Consider the following 24,742-nt stretch of genomic DNA (forward strand, 5'->3'; position numbering starts at 1 on the left):
CCAACACACACCTGTGTCAGGCCAGAAGCATGGCCCAGTAGTGTATCTCTGATCGCCTTCCAAAGAGTTTAGGGAACATTATGATGTTCCCTGCACTTGGGTTATTTGAAAGATCCTTTAAACATGGATTTTTAGTATAAAAATCAATGTTAGATTTGTCAATAAAGCTAAAGTGTTCTTTAGGAAGACTGACTGTATTCATTATTGCCAACCATTAATACATAAGTATCATAGAGTATTACTTGTAAAGTATTTGAATGAAGAGGCTACTTATTTATAGCAGTGTAGTAGTATTTTGGATTAAAATGTATGTTAAATTTATAGACAGATTTATAAATTGTTTTTTGAACAAGGAAATATAATTTGATTCTATATGATCAGAAAAAGTAATGGATGAGATTTTAGACAGTTTCCCATGAAAATAATCACAGTGGTTTATGTTTTATGTTTGTTAGTTGCCCAGTCGTGTCTGCCTCTTTGCAACCCCATGGATTGCACCAAGCTGGTCTGTCCATGCAATTCTCCAGGCAAGAATACTGGAGTGGGTAACTATTCTCTTCTTCAGGGAATCTTCCTCATCCAGGAATCGAACCCACATCTCCTGCATTGCAGGCAGCCTCCTGCATTGCAGGCAGATTCTTTACTGACTGAGCCACCAGAGAAGCCAGTCAGGAGTTGGATTCTTAATTCAGTACATAAGGGAATAAATCACTGACACTATTAATTGCCTATTCAGCATCCACTTTCCCCTTTCTCCTTAGTGACAGATTTTTTTCTGGATAGTAATATGCTTATCAGAAATTACATTTCTCAGCTTCCATTTCAACTAGGAACTGTTAATGAGACCTAAAGTGGACCTTATTAGGAGGGACTTTCAGGAAAGATATTTAAGATCAGGCAGACTGCTGGTGAGTCCCATATTGTCCTCTACCTCTCATATTTCCTGCCTGGAATAGCTGGAACTCTAGTAGTCATTTTGGACCTTGAAGTAACCTTAAAGATGCAAGTCAGCACTAAGCGTGGTAGAGCAAATAGACAGGAGCCTGAGTCCCTGATGACACTTAAGGCCATTATGCCATCCTTGTATGTCCTATCTCTAGACTATATTCATATGAGTGGTAATTTATTGTTTTAAAATGCTAAAGTTAAGTCTCTGTTATTAGTAGCTGAATGCACTTCTTGATACAAATTTCTATAATCAAAATTACCTTCAAAAATACCCTGGGAAGGTACCATATTAGAGACCAACATATCTTTCAACAAGCCAGTCTTGCCTCCAGCACTGGAACATTACTGTTCCTATAGCTGAACACTGGATTTACACATAATGCTGTGAAATTATCACACTATAGAAGTCAAATGATATTTGAAAAGAAATGAGTCACATTTTCCATATCCCATTCCCTCTGGATGCAGGCTCATTGAAAGATGTGGGACAAGTTGCTAGAATTAGCAAATAAAACAAATAGAAGCCACATTAAATTTGAATATTAGATAAACAACCAATAGTGTAAGTATTTTCTATGTAATAATTATATTATAGATTTAGGTTTTTGTCTGAAATTCAAATTTCATTTGGTGCCCTGTATTTTATTGGACAACTCTAGATGGAAAACAGAATAACTAATACTATTTAAATGATCATTCTTCTTTCTCTATTTCTGCTAGTTCTTTGTTTTTCCTTCTTTTCTTTTCCTATCATACAGTTGAATTTATTTAAGTTTAAGATGTATCTTCAAACTACCACATAATTGCACTCATCTCACACACTAGCAAAGTAGTGCTCAAAATTCTCTAAGCTAGGCTTCAACAGTATGTGAACCGTGAACTTATAGATGTTCAAACTGGATTTACAAAAGGCAGAGGAACCAGAGATTAAATTGCAAACATCTGTTGGATTATTGAAAAAGCAAGAGAGTTCCAAAAAAACACAAAACATCTACTTTTGTTTTATTGACTATGCCAAAGCCTTTGACTATGTGGATCACAACAGCCTGTTGAAAATTCTTAAAGAGATGGGAATACCAGACCACCTTACCTGCCTCCTGAGAAATCTGTATGCAGGTCAAGAAGCAACAGTTAGAACTGGACATGGAACAACACACTGGTTCCAAATCGGGAAAGGAGTACATCAAGGATGTATATTGTCACCCTGCTTATTTAACTTATATGCAGAATACATCATGAGAAATGCCAGGCTGGATGAAGCATGAAGCACAAGCTGAAATCAAGATTGCTGGGAGAAATATCAATAACCTCAGATATGCAGATGAAACCATCCTTATGGCAGAAAGCAAAGAGGAACTAAAGAGCTTCTTGATGAAAGTGAAAGAGAAGAGTAAAAAAGTTGGCTTAAAGCTCAACATTCAGAAAACTAAGATCATGGCATCCAGTCCCATCACTTCATGGCAAATAGATGGAGAAACAATGGAAACAATGAGACACTTTATTTTTTTAGGCTACAAAAACACTGCAAGTGGTGACTGCAGCCATGAAGTTAAAAGATGCTTGCTCCTTGGAAGAAAAGCTATGACCAACCTAGACAGCTTATTAAAAAGCAGAGACATTAGTTTGCCAACAAAGTTCCATCTAGTCAAAGCTATGGTTTTTCTAGTAGTCATGTATGGATGTGAGAGTTGGACTATAAAGAAAGCTGAGCACAGAAGAATTGATGCTTTTGAAGTGTGGTGTTGGAGAAGACTTTTGAGAGACCCTTGGACTGCAAGGAGATCCAACCCAGTCCATCCTAAAGGAAATCAGTCCTGAATATTCATTGGAAGGACTGATGCCGAAGCTGAAACTCCAATACTTTGGCCACCTGATGTGAAGAACTGTCTCACTGGAAAAGACCCTGATCCTGGGAAAGATTGGAGGCAGGAGGAGAAGGGGACAACAGAGGATGAGATGGTTGGATGGCATCACCGACTTGATGGACATGAGTTTACGCAAGCTCTGGGAGTTGGTGATGGACAGAGAAGTCTGGCACGCTGCAGTTCATGGGGTCACAAGAGTCAGACACAACTGAGCGACTGAACTGAAGATGTATCTAAGGTTTAGTCAGTTTGGTTCTTGGGCTAGTGAAGAGGAAAATTATAATTATAATGTAAATTTCAAAACAAGGCAAAATTAAGAAATGCATTTGTAAGAGAAGCATACATAGGTGTCAAAATTATAAACAATAGCAAGGAAATAAGTAACATAAGATCCAGGATTATGGTCACCACTGGGGGTGAGGAAGTGCTATAGAAGATATACTAAGGGCTTCTAAGGTATTGGTGATGTACTATATTTTAACCTGCATGGTAGATACATGAGTGGTTGCTTTTTTTAAATTATTAATCCTTAAACTGTAGGTATGTTTCATCTCTTTTGTGTGAATAATACGTCTCACAATAAAAATGAAAAATAACGCATTATAACCTTATGTTATCATATCCTAAAAGTATTCCCTCTTTTTAGCCTATCTGCCCAGTTCAATCTTTGACTTACATTTTTTTTCTAATTCAATGAAAATGAAAGTTTTTAATTGTATTTATTGCCATTTAATGTTGAAATCAAACTTTTGTTTTCTTGTTCAGGTGTGGCTGCCAATTTGCAGATGAGCCAGTTTCTATAAATAGATGTTCTTGTTTTATAAAGCATAGATACAAATCACCTAACTGTGCCTTATATTTTAGCACATAATAGCTGTGTGACAGGTACCAACTGGATAGAGGCCACTTGTTAAGTGACTGTGATCTATATCAATCTCTGCTGCTAAATCAGAGGTGGCCTATGCAAAATTGCGCTTGCACCATTCAACCTTGAAATTGGCTGTAAGGCACAGGCTTCTACGGAAGTAATATGTCAAACTTCAGAGATTACATCACATTTTTGGGAAACATGAATGGGGTCCAACAGACACTCCTAGTAGATTAAGTGTTGGACTTGATTTTTTTTTAGTAGAATCAGATACAATGCTCTCTGCTTTGTGCTGAAGCATTAGAAAGCACAATCTAGGAGCATAATAATCACACTTTCCTTATGGGCAGATCATTTGTCTGTTCTTAATTCAAGTTACCACTTCAATAAATATAAAGGGTTTAACTAAGTGATGCTAGTATGTTTTGATTCTGCAATTTCCTTCCATCAAAGCATCTTTACTTGCATTATTCCACCTGATTTCTCAGCAACTTTCTGAGGGAGTTAAGGCAAAATATTGCTATACTCAGTTTAAAGGTAAGGCAATGAAGGCATGTAACTCCAAGGTATGCAATTCAATTTAAGCAAATTGACCAGTGGGGTAAACTAGAGATCTCAGACTCAAACCAACACTATTATTGAAAGTGTTTTAGAACACCTGGTATATAACAGAAGTAGCATTACAAAACAGTGGGGCAAGCTTGCACTATTTAATAAACAGTGCTGCAACAAATAATAACCTATATGAAAAAAATGAAATCATAACTCTACTTCAGACTATCTATATACAACAGTCAATTTCAGTAGGTTTAGGGGCTGATGCAAAAAAGACAGAAGTTTAGAAAAAATATAGGAGAATATTTTTGTGACCTTGTGGCAGAGAAAGATTTTTTCAACAGGACAAAAGGTGTACACCATGAAAAGGAAAATATTGTTTGATTGCACTAAAATATAATTATAAAATAAAAACCAAGTGGATGGATTAAGAAATCAAAGCTTAAGTGTATTATTTGAATATTAAAGTTCATTTACTAAAAAGCTGAAGTTAAAGACTATAACAACAATTTTAAAGGAAAGAGAAGGGGAGGTAGAATTAATGGACTCGGATCTTGGCTGCATCCAGAGAAAAGACCAAGGAGCCAAATTCATCATCTTTCCTTATGGGTAGCCTCAATAGATACAGATTACAGTTAATAAACCAAGAACTAGAGTATTTAATTAACCTCAAAAGTCCCAAACACATAAAAATCAAAGGTCTGAAGGAATGTGTCTGGGAGCAAGGAGGAGGGGACATTTTACTTTTTATTTTGTACTACTCTGAACTGCTTGAATTTTTATTTCATGTTTATATGTTTATCATATAATAAAAGAAATACTTTAATTCAATGAACAGGACAAACAAATGTGACTAGGTTGGAGGTTTTGACCTCACTTTCTAACCAGAACTTCTATGTTATACAAGATGATCAAGTTGGCAGGTCAGATATTAAGCACTGCATCTGTTAAGTCTCTGGACAGTTGATTGCATTTTTGAAATAAGGCAGAACCAGGTTGGAAAGTGTTTAAATCCTTCTCTCAAGTCTTCTCTGTTTACATGATTCATAGGAAACAGATGGCCCAGCTGTCTGTATTTAAGAGAAGTGGGTGGTTCCTGGTTTGCAATCAATGAAGCAATAATTACAACAATTTTAAGTAAACTGGACCCCATAAAATGTTGTTTTAATTTGTGAATGAGATGGAGGCACAAAGAGAAGGTAGGCTGATTGGAATCTAATCTGCAACATATTCAGGAAAGGGTCTTAAGAACTGAAACAGCTAAAACCCTCACTAACCCTCCCTCTTCAGTATGCTGGGGAAATGAACTTTGTCCTTAAGTGCTCTCGGACGTGGACACACAACCTAACCAGTATAACATTGTGCCTGTCATTTTGTTGAAATCCCCATATTTCTTTCTCATCAGGGCCCAGGGAATATTACTGCTGCTGAGGGTTGGCTGACCTTGAGAGCTGGGGAGAGAAAGATCTTTATTTCTACCTCCCAATACCCTTAGCATGTTGAAATGCTATTATTTGAATACTCTTAACCCACTCCCTCCTGAGAATGCCTCTTCCTGCCTTCCCTCAAATGCATGCTGAATAAATATGGAAAAGGAAGGAGTTACAAGGATTGACAGCAATGATGAAAATAAATCTCACTCAATTTGTGGGGCTTTGAAACATAGAAATACATCCACATTATTCTTAAGGTGCCTTTTATTTATTGGGTTATTTAAAATGTTTTATCAGCATTCTAATAGCAATTTTAAAGGGCAGATTCCCCGCTGGTAATGTGTGCTTAATGGCCCAGTTTGTTCAATGTGGAGCTGCATACTTCAGCTGTCTGTATGGTTGTTGCAGATTTGTTCACTTCAATTAACTATGTCTTGGTGAGATGGTCAGCGTTCAGCTGGATGGGGAATGGCAAGGGATGGAATTATGAAAGCTATCTACTTTTTCTGGGCCTCCTGCCCTAGACTGACCTTGGCATATTGCAGAAAGGCCATCAACTATAGATGTGGGGGCGGCCTGACTGCTGGATAACATGTAAACCTAGCCTGCCATTTCCTACTGCTTCTTCCATGTACCCTGTACACAAGCCACATTCGGATGTTTGGGAATATGTTTGTGATTGTGGTTGTCATAGAGCCTGGAAGACTCTACTAGTGTTTATGGATGGGAACTGGAGAGGTTAAACAACTTGTAACATACAGCGTAGAATTGTCCTACTAAAAGGAGTGTTCCATTAGCACACATTGGACCAATTCCCAAGAAGGTAACATTAAAAAATAACTTTATTTACATGTATATATTCATATGGCATTCGGTCCCATCACTTCATGGGAAATAGATGGGGAAATAGTGGAAACAGTGTCAAACTTTATTTTTTGGGGCTCCAAAATCACTGCAGATGGTGACTGCAGCCATGAAATTAAAAGACACTTACTCCTTGGAAGGAAAGTTATGACCAACCTAGATGGCATATTCAAAAGCAGAGACATTACTTTGCCAACAAAGGTCCGTCTAGTCGAGGCTATGGTTTTTCCAGTGGTCATGTATGGATATGAGAGTTGGACTGTGAAGAAGGCTGAGCGCCAAAGAATTGATGCTTTTGAACTGTGGTGTTGGAGAAGACTCTTGAGAGTCCCTTGGACTGCAAGGAGATCCAACCAGTCCATTCTAAAGGAGATCAGTCCTGGGTGTTCTTTGGAAGGAATGATGCTAAAGCTGAAACTCCAGTACTTTGGCCACCTCATGTGAAGAGTTGACTCATTGGAAAAGACTCTGATGCTAGGAGGGATAGGGGGCAGGAGGAGAAGGGGATGACAGAGGATGAGATGGCTGGATGGCATCACTGACTCGATGGACGTGAGTCTGAGTGAACTCCGAGAGTTGGTGATGGACAGGGAGGTCTGGCGTGCTGCGATTCATGGGGTCGCAAAGAGTCGGACACGATTGAGCAACTGAACTGAACTGAACAGAACTGATTCATACACTATGTATATAATTCATACGTTATATAATTCATTGGGTTTTAGTAAGGGCCTTGCTTTTTTTGTACCTCAGTGTCTCTGCTCAACTTCTGCCTATGGTCTTTCTGCCTATAATCTCCTTTCCTTTCTTGTCCATTTGTAAGACTAAATTCTAAAACTTCCAGCTTAAATGACATCTCTTTGATACTTTTTCAGGTTACCCAAAAATGATTTAGCTTCTCTAAGGCAGGAGTTGATAAACTTTTTCTGTTAAAGGCCAGGTAGGAAATATTTTTGGCTTTGCAGACCATGGTCTCTATTGCAACACATCTGCCGGTATAGCACAAAATTATTTATAAACAATGTGAATGAAAGGGTGTTTCTATATGCCAGTATAACTTCATTCACAAAACTGGTGGTGAGCAGTTTGCAAACCTCTGCACAAAATCACCTTGTTCATACTTTGATTACATCACTCAACACACTGTAATGCATTTAGTAGTATATATATTTGCCTCCTCCATGAGACATGAATATCTTTTTATTATAGTAGCTACAATGATTAATATAGTGCCTGGAACATAGTAGGTGATCAATTCAAACTGGTTGATTGGATTAAAGACTGTTGCAGAAAGCACTGGGAGCAGAATTTTCTAGCTGTCTACCAAAATAACCAAATTTTTTGGCTGTGTCAAATGCCATTCACCTTGTATAAAAACTTATTCACTGTAGCAAATCCTGGCTTCTGGCACCAAAGTTTGAGTTCCTTGATCTGGCCAGTTCTGGAGAAATTTCATACTACTAGCCCATTGAAACAAATCACTATCAAGATACTTACTGCTGACACATAGAAATCATTCAATAAATATGTGGCATTGTATTTCAGTAATTGAGATTATCCTTGTTGAAATAATAAAATGTATAACAAGCTAAGTTTAATTATCTTCCTATCCAGTACTTTGGCCACGTCATGCGAGGAGTTGACTCATTGGAAAAGACTCTGATGCTGGGAGGGATTGGGGGCAAGAGGAGAAGGGGATGACAGAGGATGAGATGGCTGGATGGCATCACTGACTCGATGGACGTGAGTCTCAGTGAACTCCGGGAGTTGGTGATGGACAGGGAGGCCTGGCGTGCTGCGATTCATGGGATTGCAAAGAGTCGGACATGACTGAGTGACTGATCTGATCTGATCTGATCCTCCCCTTCCCACTGCTTCTAAAAAGAAAGAAAAAGAGAGAAGGAGGGAGAGAGGGAGGAAAGAAGGAAGAAAGGAAGGAAGGAAAGATGGAAAAGAACGAAAGACTGATACAGATGAAGAGAACAAATGTATGGCCACCAAGGGGGGAAAGGTAGGGTGGGATGAATTAGGAGATTGGGATTGACACATATATGTTATTGATACAACATACCAAATAGATACCTAGTGAGAACCTACTATAAGGGTCAAGGAACCCTACTCAGTGCTCTGGGGTAACTTAAATGGGAAAGAAATTTGTAAAAAAGGGGAGATATATGTATATGTACAGCTGATTCACTTTGCTATATAGTAAAAATTAACACAATATTGTAAAGGAACAATAAAAATTAATTTAATAAAAAGAATGAAAGGCTTTGGGCTAGGAGATGGCTAATTTTTTAAGCAGGATAAGGCAGGGGTACTTGTTCACAAGAAATAGAGTCCTAGTTATATCAAGGGAAGAAGTGAATTTCTCAGAATCAAAGAAGGGTATATTTAATCACAGACGTTTTGGGGGTTTGGTGAACAAGCCCACAGACTTGAGTAGAAAATCATCAGTGTACCTCATCTCTTTTGTGACTAATGCTCACCTCTGAGACACCCTGCCCTGTCCTCTGCAGGCCAGCAGGAGCTTACAAAAGGAGAAAATATATTGACATTCAGTTGATCCCTGAAGATGCAAAATTTGCAAGTCAGAGAGAAAGCTGATAGGTCTTGAGGCTTGATTATTACTTTAGGGAGAGATGACTGAGAGAAGAGGTAAGTGAGGTGGAAGAAGCTGGGAGAGAGAAAGAGCTGAAGACTGTGGGAAGGGAAGAGGAGAAATGGGAGAATTGAAGAATGAGGTAAATTCATATAGAAAACCCTCCAAAGTCCCAGGGATCATCCAGTTGAGACCACCTAGATTAAAAGATTCATCCCTTGTGTAGTATGAAAATTGGCTTCTCAGGTTGCCCTAGTGGTAAAGAACCTGCCTGCCAATGCAGGAGACCTAAGAGACTTGGGTTCAATCCCTGGGTTGGGAAGATCCCCTGGAGGAGGTCATGGCAACCGACTACAGTATTCTTGTCTGGAGAATCCCATGGACAGAGGAGCCTGGCCAGCTACAGTCCATAGGGTTGCACAGACTTGGACACGACTGAAGCGACTTGGCATGCATGTTGTATGAAACACTGAAGTTTCAAGGCCAGGATCACCATGTCTTATTTCAGATCTCAATATACCAACTTCAGATGATTTTGGACCGAGAATTGGAGAACTTCCCCTGGAGTTCTGTGAATAATTTCTCCAAGGGAAGGCAAGGAATGTAGTACCTCCTTCTTCTTGGTTAGCTGTAGTAGTAGGAGCTGCATCTTTTTGGACAATTGGACAGAGAGGAGTTGCTATGCCCAGACAGTAATTAGCTGGAGAACATTGCTAGCTGAAAAACACTTGCTCTGTGGGACAAGAGTTTTACTGGCATTTTGATAGGTTTCTAAAAATACAACAATCACAACATTGTTACTTTTGAGGAGCTCTCAGCATGATAGGGGAGATTGACCTGTGCACAGAATGTTCCATTGCAATTTGGTAGGTATGGGAATAGAGGTGTACTTCAAAGGGTGATCGAGTAGGTGACAATCAAGCAGGATCTTGAAGGATGGAGAATTAACTAACTCTCTAGAAAGAGAGGTAGGAGAGCATTCTAGATAGAACAAAAATGCACAAGGCCGCAGAGTACAGAGAGTTCATTTGGGCCCTTCCAATGCTCTGTGGCGGGAGCGTGTGGAATAGGAGGGAAAGGGAGGTCAGAGGAAGAAGAGAAGTGGAAAAGGAACCAGGAGATAAGGTCAAGGAATGATATAGAGCCTTGCTAAGTGTAGGGTAAGGGAGTTAGAGAAGGTGAGATTAGGAAAAAGAATGAGACCGGCACTTTACAGGAACAGATCACCTTTAATGAGCCCAGAAGGGGCAGCAGTCAGATTAGTGAGCTGCTGCACTAACCCAAGAAGAGAGTAAGTATATATAGGCGTATATGTGGAAATCTACTGTCTTAAGGGGTCCTGTTCTTCTCCAAAGTTGTTCGGAGTAGTTATCTCTTAAACGGCTGGGGCAAGGAATTCTGGAGATCAGCCAGAGGCTGGACAGGCTAGGAGCTGGACAATCAACTTTAATGTCCATTTTTTTCCTTCAAGTGAGAAAGTTCTTTGTTTTGTATAGAATGGTGGGGAGTTTTAACTCCAGGCTATTTTGAGCCCTGTAACTTTCCTTCACTAAGTGATTTGGCTTTTGTCCTGTAGACCATGCATGAAGAAAAGCAGTCTGATTATTTGTTAAATGAGTATACATTTTTTTTTTATATCTTTAAGCAGGGCTTGCACTCTTCTACCAACTACTGAATGACCACTCAAAATTGTCTTGCATTTCACAGTTTCACACTTTTGCATGATCTGTCTTGCCACTAGTAGACATTAAATTTGTGACTTCCTACTTAGAATGGGGAACCCTTGAGGTCATGATGGCAAACGGGCACTTTTAAAAAATATTTCATAGTGGCTGTATCAGTTTACATTCCCACCAGCAGTGGAAGAGTGTTCCCTTTTCTCTGCACCCTCTTCAGCATTTATCCTTTGTAGACTTCTTGATGATGGCCATTCTGACTGGTGTGAGGTGGTATGTCATTGTAATTTTGATTTGCATTTGTCTAATAATGAGTGATGTTGAGCATCTTTTCATGTGCTTGTTAGCCATCTGTATGTCTTCTTTGGAGAAGTGTCTCTTTGTGTCCCTTTCCTACTTTTTGATTGGGTTGTTTGCTTTTCTAGTATTGAGTTGTATGAGCTGCTTGTATATTTTTGAAATTAATTCTTTATCAGTTGTTTCCTTTGCTATTATTTTCTCCCATTCTGAGGGTTGTCTTTTCACCTTGTTTATAGTTTCCTTTGCTGTGCAAAAGCTTTTAAGTTTAATTAGGTCCCACACATATATATGGAATCTGAAGAGATGGCACTGATGAATTTATTTTCAGGGCATCAATGGATAAACAGGCATAGAGAACAGACCTATGGACACAATGGGAGGAGAGGAGGGAGAAAGGGAGATGTATGTAAAGAGTAACATAGAAATTTACAATACCATTTGTAAAATAGATAGCCAATGGGAATTTGCTGTGTGACTCAGGGAACTCAAACAGGGACTCTGTGACAGGCTGAAGGTGGGATGGGGAGGGAGATGGGAGGGAAGTCTGGGAGGGAGGGGACATGGGTGTACCTATGGCTGATTCTTGTTGATGTATGACAGAAAACCACAAAATTCTGTAAAGCAATTATCCTTCAATTAAAAAATTAAAAATATTTCAAATCGCACTGAGAAGAGTAGAGAGGAAAATGGAGGTCAGAACATCAGTCAGAATGCTATTTCAGTGGTTCAAACAAGAATAGAGTCCATCAGTTGATGAGTGGGTAAACAAAATGTGGTGTATCCACACACTGGAATACTATTCAGCAGTAACAGAGAAGAATGAAGCATTAATTTATGCTACAACATGGATTAGCCTTGAAAAAAATTATGCTAAGTGAAAGAAGTCAGTCATAAAAGACAACATATTATACGATTCCATTTATATGAAATGTCCAGAATAGGCAAATTCATAAAGACAGATAGTAGATTAGTGGTAGCCAGGTCTTCAGCAAGGGGCAAATCAGGGATGACTTTCCCCGATATGGGATTTCTTTTAGGAGTGATGAAAACATTCTAAAATTGAATTGTGAGGCTGGCTGTAGAACTCTATGAATATACGAAAAACCATTGTATTGTGTACTATTTAAATGGGTGAATTTCATCTTAGTAAAACTTTTAGTTGTTTGAAAAGAGAGATAATGAGGGCCAGAATTAAGGTACTAGTAGTAGGAGTAGAGAGGAAAAGATGGTGAATGTGTTCAAAAGAAGCTCATCGACCTGTGAATGAAGCAAGTTTAATTCAGGTGAAAGTACTTGGAAACAGAGTATGCTGCTGCCGCTGCTAAGTCGCTTCAGTCGTGTCCGACTCTGTGCAACCCCATAGATGGCAGCCCACCAGGCTCCTCTGTCCCTGGGATTCTCCAGGCAAGAACACTGGAGTGGGTTGCCATTTCCTTCTCCAATGCATGAAAGTGAAAAGTGAAAGTGAAGTCGCTCAGTCGTGTCCAACTCTAGTGACCCCATGGACTGCAGCCTACCAGGCTCCTCCGTCCATGGGATTTTCCAGGCAAGAGTACTGGAGTGGGGTGCCCGGGAGTATACCCATAAGTAAAAAATAAGAGTTCTTGCTGTATAGTAAGTGCTCAAGATATATTAATGGTTAATATTGTTACTTTTTCCTATAAATGGGATTTTCTCCAGAACTTTCTGGATTTGTTGCTGGTTTCCATCTTTATCTGGAGAAGGCGATGGCACCCCACTCCAGTACTCTTGCCTGGAAAATCCCGTGGACGGAGGAGCCCAGTAGGCTGCAGTCCATGGGGTCGCTCAGAGTCGGACAGGAATGAGCTACTTCACTTTCACTTTTCACCGTCATGCATTGGAGAAGGAAATGGCAACCCACTCCAGTATTCTTGCCTGGAGAATCCCAGGGACAGGGGAGCCTGGTGGGCTGCCGTCTATGGGGTCACACAGCGTCGGACACAACTGATGCGATTTAGCAGCAGCGGCAGCAGTCCATCTTTATCATATCAAGTGTATTAGAAAGAGCATTAATCTTTAAAAATTAAAGATTAATCTTTAGTAAAATTAATTAAGAATTAATCTTTAGTAAACTTGAATTTTAGATCTTGATTTTCTATATGCTGTGTGACCTTGGGCAAGTTGATCTCCTTTTCTGGACCTTAATTTTCTCATCAGTAGAATCAGGGAGTTCACTACAACTGTGTTTTTCAAATTGGCTGCTTCAAAGTCCAAAAAGATGGAGGAAGTAGTTCTTTTTTATTGGTCTACTGGACCACCAGGGAATTCCCTGATATTTGTTTTACTTATTGGAATTCTGAACAAAAGTTTGCTTAGAGAAAGAGCTCTGTGGAAGAACTAGCTACTCTAAATAAGGTAAATATATCTAGTTTACATGAGCTCTCTATCAGGGTACTGAAAAAATTTATACATAGCTGCTCATTATGTGTAATTTCACTTCAATGTCATGAAGTGAAAGAGCATGCCATTTGGAGTAATGGGCTTGGCTTTGAATCTTAGCTCCACACATCTCTAGCTATGTGAGCCTGCCCTGTCATCAAACTTTTATAAGCTTCAGTTTCCTAATCTATAAAATGGGGATAATAATACATACATCAACAAAGTTGTTGTAAAGACAAAATTAGTCCAAAGGAGACTAAGGCAGTGGTCTGCAACCTTGGCTATACCTCAAAAATCATATGGAAATTTTTTTTTTTTATGTGAATACGTGTGCCTCATTTCTAGAGACTCTTATTCAGTAGCTCTGGGGGTGAAGCTGGGCCTTCTAGATTAAAAAAATACATTCCTTTAGTAATTCTGATTCACAACATGATTGAAAACCACTTAGGCAGGTATTTGGGGCAATTAAAGAGCAAGGTAGATGTCAATGAAGAGATAAAAACAGCAATTATTAATAAACATAGACATCACTGCTTCTATTGAAGATATTAAACAGCTAAATCCATCAGCATTAAAGACCTTTTCAATGTTTTCAGGCGGCCTGCTTTAGAAGTTTTGCAATCTTTCAGCTCATTAACTTTCCCTTTCTCTTGGGTCATGTTTGGCTGTTCCGTCATTCAGAGTGATGATGATACTTACCAGTAGGGATAGTTACCACAGCTGCAACCTGTATAGTGTGTCTTTGTTGGGGGAAGATGGAGGAGAGTGGTGCTGCTGCTGATGGGAGGGAAACCCTAAAGGAAAAAGCTTAGAATAAGGAGTGTGTTTCTGAAAGCTCCAGCAGAGCCATGCACCTGCAAATCAGTTACAGGCCAGCCAGGTGGAATTTCACTGCAGAACCTGTCACTTGTCTGCAGTGGGTTTGCTTGTGGATCAATGCATGTCCATCTCACAATTGTGTGTGTTGACCCAAGACTGAATTTCACCCACTGTCAAACTTAAAGAGCAAGAAAGACACAGGTTCCATCTCTGGGTGGGGAAGATCCCCTGGAGAAGGAAATGGCAACCCACTCCAGTATTCTTGCCTGGGAAATCCCACGATAGAGGAGCTTGGCAGGCTACAATCCATGGGGTCACAAAGAGTTGGATATGACAGAGCACGGGCGTGTGTGCACACATACACTCAGTTGACTGAGGCTGACCTATATCAAGGGACTCTTTTTCTCCATTAATTAGCTTGCTGCTGCTAAGTCGCTTCAGTCGTGTCCAACTCTGTGTGACCCCATAGACGGCAGCCCACCAGGCTCCCCTGTCCCTGGGATTCTCCATGCAAGAACACTGGAGTGGGTTGCCATTCCTTCTCCAATGCATGAAAATGAAAAGTGAAAGTGAAGTCGCTCAGTCATGTCCGACTCTTAGCGACCCCATGGACTGCAGCCTACCAGGCTTCTCCATCCATGGGATTTTCCAGGCGAGAGTACTAGAGTGGGTTGCCATTGCCTTCTCTGATTAATTAGCTTAGAGCATCCCTAATTTCAAACTCCATCTTGGTGCTTATTTTATTCATCTTTTATCTACTGTCCTCTCAGCAAAGAATCACCACGACAAGGCAATCATTAGTCTGAGAGAAGGCTTCCTTCCCCAAGGGAGATACCAACTGGGCAATTTTACAGAGATGCAATAGACAACCTCCAAAATCTGATTCTTACTTTCTTTTAGAATCTAATGCTTCAAGGCGTTATGCTTCTGAGTAGGTGGACATTTTGAAGTTGTGACGATATTCTCTGTGATGAAGACTTTACACTTAGAATACAGCCAAAGCACTAAGAGCAAAGGAGTATGTGATCCAAAGGGCACCGAGAAGCCCCTTCTTTCCCAAAATCTTCCCTCCGCAAAAATTCATCATGTCATTTAGTTTTAGATTTCTCCTGGATCAGAAGTTAATTTCTGTGAACCTGTTCTTCTTTTAAAATGCAATCCTTAGATCCTTCAGGAGCTCTCAATCATCCCTGCCTTCGCCTGAATTAGTTGACTCGGGTGGCTTCCCACCCGTGTCGGATCTTCACTATAGAGACCAGGAATAGGCAGGGAGAATGGCAGCCTAATTTGTAAATATGGGTGATGGAAGAGCTCTTTGGTGGAGAGAAATCAAACAGTGGCCAACTAGAGGAGAGAACTGGGGAGAGGAGAACAAGGGGGTTGAGTGCACAATCCTAGATTTTAAAATAAATGAATACACTTCTTTTCAGGTTCAGGCTGAACTCTTCACCAGTACTTACCAGCCTTTGGCTCCATAAATAGTTTTTAATTATTGTCAGCGGGAAACAGAGGAAATTTTTTTTTTTTTTATCAGAATGTCTCAAAGTCGTAAGAGCAGCAGAGCCTTCCTCTAAGTTGGGACTACAAGACTCCTGCTACTTTTCATTGCTTTTGGCTGACTCACACTTCTGCTTTCTCATGGCTGTGCCCACATCCAATGCCCAGGTTACTCTGCTTAGCAACACTTCGCTGGCACAAGGGATCTGTTGCTGTTTGGCTTTTTCTCCCCTGCTGTTTTGTTTCTTAGGTTTTCCTTGCTGGGGAATGAGGGATTTGAGGAGGGAAGATTTCCCATTTAGGACTTTATCCCTTAAACTCCATTTAAATGCTTGAGTGTCCTAAAGTCCACCTCCCCTTTGTTAAGAAATGGACTAAATAGCAGCGTGTGCAGGGGTGGGGACTATACATCAGTGTTTCCTAAATGGTTTCATAAAGGTCTTCCTAGAGGCTAGGGAATGAACTAGGATGGCCTGTCGAGAGTCCCTACAAGTCTCCTTGATGCTTTGGTTCCAAAAGAAATTGCTCTGTTTCTTTTTCAGGTTGTCATTATGAGATTGGATGCCCTGATTCCCAATCTGCCCCTACCTGCAGCAGTTTCAGTAATGATTTCTCCGTGCTCTAGCTCCTAGAAGACTGGCAGCAGGAAGAGTGCTGTACTAGCAATCAACCCAAAGCAAACTCCCTAGAACCAGATGCCATCAGGGATCAGACTATATCTGGAGAGATTGGAGACAGGCACAGCACAGATGTGCATATATAGCTCTGACTCTGTCCCCTAGCTGTTTCTAATAAACTAAACCTAGGAGCAGAGAAAAATAGACTCCTAAGGAGAAAAAAAAAAAAAATGATGCAATGTCATTGCACTGGTTTCCCACAAAACATCATCCCAAACAATCTACATGTTTTCTTTTTAACTAAGAAGGGTTTTAATTTTCCCAATGTAAAATGCATTTTAAAAGCAAATATTTATTCATATATCCACACAGGGAAATTGTAGACTTCAGATTATTATGTGAGAATTTCCATTTCACTCGGGTTTATAGAGGATACTCACTCCAGCTCCAAATAAATGCTTGACTTACTCAAATCATGCAAACCAAGGGTCTGAAGGCAATGTCATATGCATTTGATTATAAATGCCACTGTCTGTGGGGCCCTAATGTACTTCTATGAGATGCTGTAATGATGGCTTACGTTTATTGAATGCTCTGTGTCAGGCATGTTTCCAAGCACTTTGCATGAATTAATCACTCAATCTTTATAAGAACCCTATGAACTAGGTACTTTATTGTCCTCATTTTACAAATGAGAAGAGTGAATGACTGAGGCACGTAACTTTTCTAAGATCAAATGGGGTTGTAGAGCTGGGAATTGAAAACAGGCAGTCTGGCTCTAGAGCCTGCATTTTTGTAATACTACTCCATGGAGACGACTATGACACCAACCACACAATAGGCACTTTAGAAAAAGAAAAGGTGGCTGTAAAAAAATACAGCTGGTTTTAAGATGAACACGAACTGGTATTTTTAGTATTCCTGAGTTATGACCTCAAGAAGCTATACTGATTCCTGTAATGCTATCAAAAATAATCTCTTTAAGAAGATTTTTCTTAGGCAATCTTCACTATAACCCGGTGAGATAGATAGAGTGGCTGTTATTTTTCCCAATTGAGACATAAGGCTGATGATGCTCAAGGAGGTTAAATCACTTGCTTCAGCATCCCACATTCAAAGATTATAAGACTTAATATGGTTAAGATGGCAATGCTCCCCAAATTGATCTACAGATTTAATATAAGCCCTATCAAAATCCTAGCTGCTTTTTTTGTAGAAGTTAAAAAGCAGATCATAGAATCCATAATGGAATTCAAGGAAACCAAAATAGTCTTGAAAAAGAATAAAGTCAGAGGATTCATACTTCTTTATTTCAAAATTAACTACTATAAAGTAATAGTAATCAAGACAGTGTGGTCTAGCAAAGAATATAGATATAGACACATAGATCAATGGAACAGAATTGAGAATCTAGAAATAAAACCTTATGTTTATGGCTAATTGGTTTTTGTCAAGGGTGCCAAAATAATTCAGTGGGGAAAGAATAGTCTTTTCAATGAAGGTTCTAGGACAACTGGATGTCCGTGTGGTCAGTTACTTCAGTCCTATCCAACTCTTTGCAACCCTGTGGACTGCAGCCCGCCAGGCTACTCAGTCCATGGGATTCTCCAGGCAAGAATACTGGAGTGGGTTGCCATTTCCTTTTCCAGGGGATCTTCTGGATCAGGGATTGAAACTGCATCCCCTGCAACTGGGTATTGACATGAAAAAGAATGAATTTGGACCTTTAACTGTCATCATATAAAAATTAAATCAAAATGGTTCACAGACCTAAATGTAAGGGCTAAAACTATAAAACTCTTAGAAGACAACAGAGATGGTAATCTTTGTAAACTTGGATTAGAAACTTTTGAGATACGGTACCAAAAGCACAAAAAAATCAAAAACAGCTAAATTGGACTTCACTAAAATTTAAAAAAAAAATTTGTTCTTCAAAGGGCATCATGAAGAAAGACAACCCACAGGATGGGAGAAAATATTTGCAAATCATATATCTGATATGGAATTTTTATCCAGAATATATACAGAACAATTACAATTCAATAATAAAAAAATAAATAATTTAATTTTTAAATGGGCAAAGAATCTGAACAGACATTTGACCAAAGAAGTTGTACAAATAGCCCATGAAAAGGTGCTCAACAATATTAGTCATTAGGGAAATGCAAATGAAGGCCACAAGATACCATTTCACACTCACTAGAGTAGTTATCCTGGAGAAGGGAATGGCTATGCACTCCAGTATTATTGCCTGTAGAATTCCATGAACAGAGGAGCCTGGTGGGTCACAAAGAGGCAACATGGCTGAGTAACTAACACTACTACTACTACTACTGCTATCACTTCAGTCGTGTCCGACTCTGTGCGACCCCATAGACGGCAGCCCACCAGGCCCCGCCGTCCCTGGGATTCTCCAGGCAAGAACACTGGAGTGGGTTGCCATTTCCTCCTCCAATGCACGAAAGTGAAAAGTGAAAGTGAAGTCGCTCAGTCGTGTCCAACTCTTAGCGACCCCATGGACTGCAGCCTACCAGGCTCCTCTGTCCATGGGATTTTCCAGGCAAGAGTACTGGAGTGGGGTGCCATTGCCTTCTCCCGAAAGTTAACATATGACCCAGCAATTACACTCCTTTCTTTTCAAGAGACTTGAAAACATATGATCACAAAAATAATTGTACATTCATGGTCATAGCAGCATTATTCATACTAGTCAAAAAATGGAAAAAATCCATAAGTCCATCCACCGATGAATGGACAAACAATATAAGTATTTCCACTTCATTCAGTGGAATGAATAAAACAAATGAAATATGGATTGATGCCACAACATGGACAAACCTTGAAAACACTGTGCTAAGTGAAAGAAGCCAGTCACAAAGGAATGAGTATTATATGATCTTTTATATGATATGTCCAAAACAGGCAAATTCACAGAGATGGAAAGTAGATTTGTGGTTGCCAGGGGCTGGCAGGTTTATGGGAAAAGGGGGAGTCAGTGTTAATTAATATGGAGTTTATTTTCAGGATAATGAAAATACACTGCAATTAGATAGTAGGGATGGTTGCATGACACTGAATATATTTTAAAATGTTGAATTTTACACATTAACAGGGTGATTTTTGTGGTTTGTAAATTATACCTTAATAAAGCTGTTATTAAGGAAGTGACTTGCCCAGAGTCACAGAGCTAAGACTTTCATTCAGCACAGTTCTCCTATAACCTGTACTTGGAATCTTCATTAGTTCCTCAAAATACACAACTTTTGTGATGGCCTTTCTCTGATCAAAATCCTCTGGAGGCTTCCTAATTAAATAGAAACTCCTCGTTATAACATTCAACTTTGTTTTACCTTGCAATTTTCATTTCCACTAATAATTTTTCCTTAAACATTAAGTGAATCCTTACTATGGATACCTCCACTTACTAGGACTGAGTAAAGAAAATTTGGGTACCTGTCCTCAAAGATTTAAAGAAGTAGTTGGGATGATAACCCTCCACTCAAATAACTATAATACAGGCTATAATTAGTGTTGTGGTAACTCAGAAAAGGGAGAAAACTTCTGGCTAGTATTTGAGTATATTTACATCTGAAGCGGACAGTAAAAGGGAAAGCTTTGTTGAAGAAGTAGCAGTTGAATTGGGCCTTTACAAGGAAAAGACTCACCATCCAGTATAGACAAAGGTAGTAGAATCCAGGGGAAGTTTGGAAAGCAGCAAGTCGTCTGGTTAGCTGGGAACAAAGTGAATACAAAGAGGAGTGGTATGAGAGAGGATGAGAAATAAAATGGAGCCAGATCATGGAAGACATTGATTGCCAACAAAAGGTATTTGGACTACATTAGGATGTGGTGTGAAAATGAAAAGACTGTGGGCTTTGGATACAAACCTGAGTTCAAACCTTGGCTGCATCACTGATCAGGTCAGTGACTTTCAGTAAATTATTTTTGCTAATTTTAAAAATGGGAATAAAGAGATCTACCTCATCTTGGTTGTACAAAAATAAATATAGTAAGATGTTATATGTTAGCATAACCATTGGTAGATTTAGGGGTAAGGATAGAGGAGGTGATTAAAGCTATGCTTGAGAAAAGCTCATCTATTACAAAAGGGAAAAGGGAAGAGCTAGGTAATCAAAGCAGTCAGGAGGCTGCTTCTGTCATTCAAGCAAGAGATCACGTATGGTGGTTCCAAAACTGCAGCTGTCAAAGGATCCCTTACACAGATGAGGTCTCAAATAAGAATGGTGATAACCATTCTGAAAGACCTTCTGAAAATGGAGTCAACAAGATGCTTAACTAATGAGGGCAAAGGGTGAGAAAGAGGACTCTGGGCTTTTAAACTTAACTGAAGAGGAATTTTATAGCTATTGGCAGAGTCTGGATGGTCAGGAAGCAGCATAGGTTTGGCACAGGAGTGGATGAGCTAAATTTTGGTCTTCTGTAAGGAAATAGTAATTTTATGGAGAGTAAGGGAAACTAGAGATTTGGAAGTCATGGAGGGGACTGCAGATGCTAAGGCAGTTTGGGGAGCTATCAAGTTGAGAATTTAGCAAAACCTAGGACTTTGAGCAAGCTCTGGGAGCTGGTGATGGACAGGGAAGCCTGGAGTGCTGCAGTCCATGGGGTCGCACAGAGTTGGGCATGACTGAGTGACTGAACTGAACTGAATAAGGCACTAGAATCCTGCCTGGGAAAGGTGCCAAAAAGAAGGTGAGTGTTTTTCAGAAACAAGTTGGCACATTTCAAAATTTGCCTCAAGCAGGACAGGACTATTTCCAAGAGAGGAGCGAGGGTTGTAGAATTCTGTTCGTCTTTCTTGCCCTCTTTATGTCTATATTACATGGCCCCCAGCAACTAACATAGAATAAGACTATAGCGTTCCAACTACTACTATATTATAATTCAGGTACACTGGAGGATTAATAAATTTTTTAATGGGATGGATGAGAACCTCAGAATTAATGTGCAACATTAATTCTGTAGGAAAAATGTGTTTTGAGTTCCAAGTCATTAAACCTTTGGAATACATCTCATTTGTATGCTGGGGACTGCCTGTATTAAAGTCATGGTTATATTCTTGTTCCACCACATTCAGCCATTCTAAAAAGCTAGATGGTACTTAAAGCACCCAGGAAAAAACTGTTCTCCACGTGGAGGCTCCAGTATCAGTTTAATCAGCTGGTTGACAGTCTATCTGCTCTTGATTAAGGGCCCTGATCATCCACAGCTCTTGAAGGGATCATGGCAATTCACTTAAAACAGGTGTTAGCTGCTTCAGTCATAGCCCCTAGGTTCCCACCTAGAAGGAGGCCTGTGGGTCAGTAATTGCCTCTTACCTCAGGCCACTAGCTACCACCTTCTCCTCGGAAAAGTCAGTTGGTAGAGGGCTGCTTTGGCTTAGCTGCCACTCTGTAGGCCTGGGAACATACTGGGCATTTAGCACCCATTCAGAACTCCTCTGTACCCTGATGGAGGAAATGTCTTCGTAATGTCCTCTTACTGGCAACCCCCAGTTTGCTCTAGTCCTGTCTTGTCAGTTAGCTACCTGGCAAGTGCCTCTGCCATGGAGTGCCAACTCCATGCCCTTCCCCCTGAACATTAGCATTTTGTGCCACTAATTGACAGGAGCTAATTGACAATTAAGTGGTGATGGGAATCACACTAACGCTGAATAAGGAAGCAACACTGGTACCCATGTGACTGAACCAGGGCTTTACTTTTGTAGCCATTCTTCTTCTGACACGGGTGACTCAGAGGAGAAATATAGGATGTAGAGGATTTCTCAGAAACATTAAAGTGATTCATTCCATCTAGAGATACTTGTGTCTAGTTTGCATTTTCTTCTGCTAGTTCCACATTCCAGAAGACATTTCCAGGGAGGCAAAATAGTGCCATATTGGGTTGATTGTAGGTATGAAAATTTCAAGGGCAACAGTAGAAATCACACTAAAATTAAAAAGTTGTGGTATTTAAGAAAACAGATATCAACTAATCAAGAGTCACTGGGACTTTCTGAGATTCCTATGCTTAACAGGCAGTAAACGAGAAACATATGAACCAGACCACAGCCCAACTCCAAGCAGAATCAGTTGCTCCTTCCTCCATCAACCCAGAGTAATTAGAAGCATTGAATTACAGTTATTATGTAACTACATATTTCTGTAACCAATCCCCTCTACTAGATTATGATTTTGATACTTCATTCAATAATTTTTCCTAAATTACCAGCATCAGTTACAGGTATGAACACAAAAAGGTACTCAGTTTTGTTCAACAGTACACCTACCATAAGTTAGTGCCTCTACTACACATTGAGGGATGAGTTAGATATAATCTCTGTCCTCAGGGTGGTTAAGGTTTAGTGGCAGAAGTAGGAACAAAACCAGATTTTAATGTAATATATTAGAAACACACATTAGGTGCCACAGGTTCACGTTGGAGGTGCACTTAAGCCCAACCTGGGGATTCAAGAAAGATTGCCTGAAGGAGATGACACATGAACTGAACCTTGAAGACGTGCATAGGATTAGGGAGGGAAAAAAGATGAGAGAAGCCTTATAGGCAGAGGGAACAATGTATTACACACCATGAAGTGTGCAAGTAACTAGAAGCAGTCTAAATTACTAAAGTATACAGTACCAGGCATGCTGTCAAAAAGATGGGGCTTAGAAGGTCTGCTAAAGAATTGAAGCTTTATTCTATAGTTTGCAGGAGAGCTATTTAAGAATTGAAAGTCATGGTTTATTCATTTATCTCTCAGAGCCTACATTATGAATTTGATAGAAAATTATCCAGAGAGCTCATCTGAAAGTATGAATGATAGATTATAGGTATCAGGAAATCAAGTATATTTTCACACACACATAATACTGCTCTTTGACAAGATCAGGAACGTGATCAGCAATTTATGTATAAGGACATTGATAAGGCATTGTTTGGGCTTCCCTGGTGGTTCAGATGGTAAAGAACCCACTTGCAATGCAGGAGACCCAGGTTCGATCCCTGGGTCAGGAAAATCCTGGAGGAGGGAATGGCTATCCATAATTCAATGGACAGAGGAGCCTGGTGGGCTATAGTCCATGGGGTTGCAAAGATTTGGACACGACTAACACTTTCACTCGGAGAAGGCGATGGCACCCCACTCCAGTACTCTTGCCTAGAAAATCCCATGGATGGAGGAGCCTGGTAGGCTGCAGTCCATGGGGTCGCGAAGAGTCAGACACGACTGAGCGACTTCATTTTCACTTTTCACTTTCATGCATTGGAGAAGGAAATGGCAACCCACTCCAGTGTTCTTGCCTGGAGAATCCCAGGGACGGGAGAGCCTGGTGGGCTGCCGTCTATGGGGTCGCACAGAGTCGGACGCGACTGAAGCGACTTAGCAGCAGCAGCAGCAACACTTTCACTTTCATATCATTATTTATAAATGGTGACAAATTAAAAACTTTTTAAATACCCAGTGGTAGGGGAATCATTAAGTGAGCCAAGGTGCATCAATAAGGTAGAGAATTATGTTGCCATTAAAAAATTCATATTTTGAAGACTATATGTGACAATGAAAATATCCATGGATTTTTTAACCTTAAGAAAGCAAGACATAAAGCAACAAATATAGTATGATCCAAATTTGAGGAAACACACACACACACACACACACACACACATAAAGGAAATCTTAACTCTTGGAGCTAGGTGGTCAGCTTATAGGAGATCTTTTTTCCTGATTTTTATTCTTCGATGTTGCTTTTAAGTTTTCTACTGTGCACACATATTCTATAAAAATAGCACTAAAGAGTATTTGAAACATCAGTGATATAAATAGCAGAAATTGGGAAAAGCATCCTTTAGACACCCTTTCTCATCCTTTCTGAATTTTCTTTTTTGTTGTTGTTGTTGATCATATTCTCTCAATCCATGAAAAACAAAGATGATTTAGAGAGGCTTTTATGATGATTGACAGAGTCAATTAAAGGGCTGGCACATAGAGTTTGTTAGGGATTTTAAAAAATAATTGCATTTATTTATTTTTGACTCTTCTGGGTCTTCACTGATGCTCGGGCTTTTCTGTAGTTGTGGTTCACAGGCTTCTCATTCAGTGGCTTCTCTTGTTGTGGAGCATGGGCTCTAGGGTGCATGGGCTTCAGTAGATGTGGTTCTTGGGCTCTAGAGCACAGGCACAGTAGTTGGAATGCAAGGGATAAGTTGCTCCGAGGCATGTGGGATCTTCTGAGATCAGGGATCAAACCCATATCTCCTGCATTGGCAGGTGGATTCCTTACCACTGAGCCACCAGGGAAGCCC

General features: G+C 39.9%; 1 protein-coding gene across 10 annotated transcripts in view; it reads left to right on the forward strand.

Moving 5' to 3' along the window:
• DCX (doublecortin) overlaps positions 1–24,742 on the forward strand; it is a 398,585-nt gene that overhangs the window by 191,383 nt on the left and 182,460 nt on the right. Inside the window, exon 1 of one of the 10 annotated variants that reach the window (XM_086388054.1) lies at positions 20,223–20,361. The exons of the other annotated variants lie outside the window; for them this stretch is intronic. The gene's annotated coding sequence lies outside the window, so the exon portion shown is untranslated. Of the gene's footprint in view, positions 1–20,222; positions 20,362–24,742 lie in introns of those variants that run through there. 10 annotated transcript variants of the gene reach the window in all.

Source organism: Bos grunniens, chromosome X (genome assembly GCF_055505025.1).
Source record: "Bos grunniens cultivar Pamir isolate PY7600 chromosome X, Bosgru_T2T1.0, whole genome shotgun sequence".
In the NCBI taxonomy this organism is placed as follows: domain Eukaryota; kingdom Metazoa; phylum Chordata; class Mammalia; order Artiodactyla; family Bovidae; genus Bos; species Bos grunniens.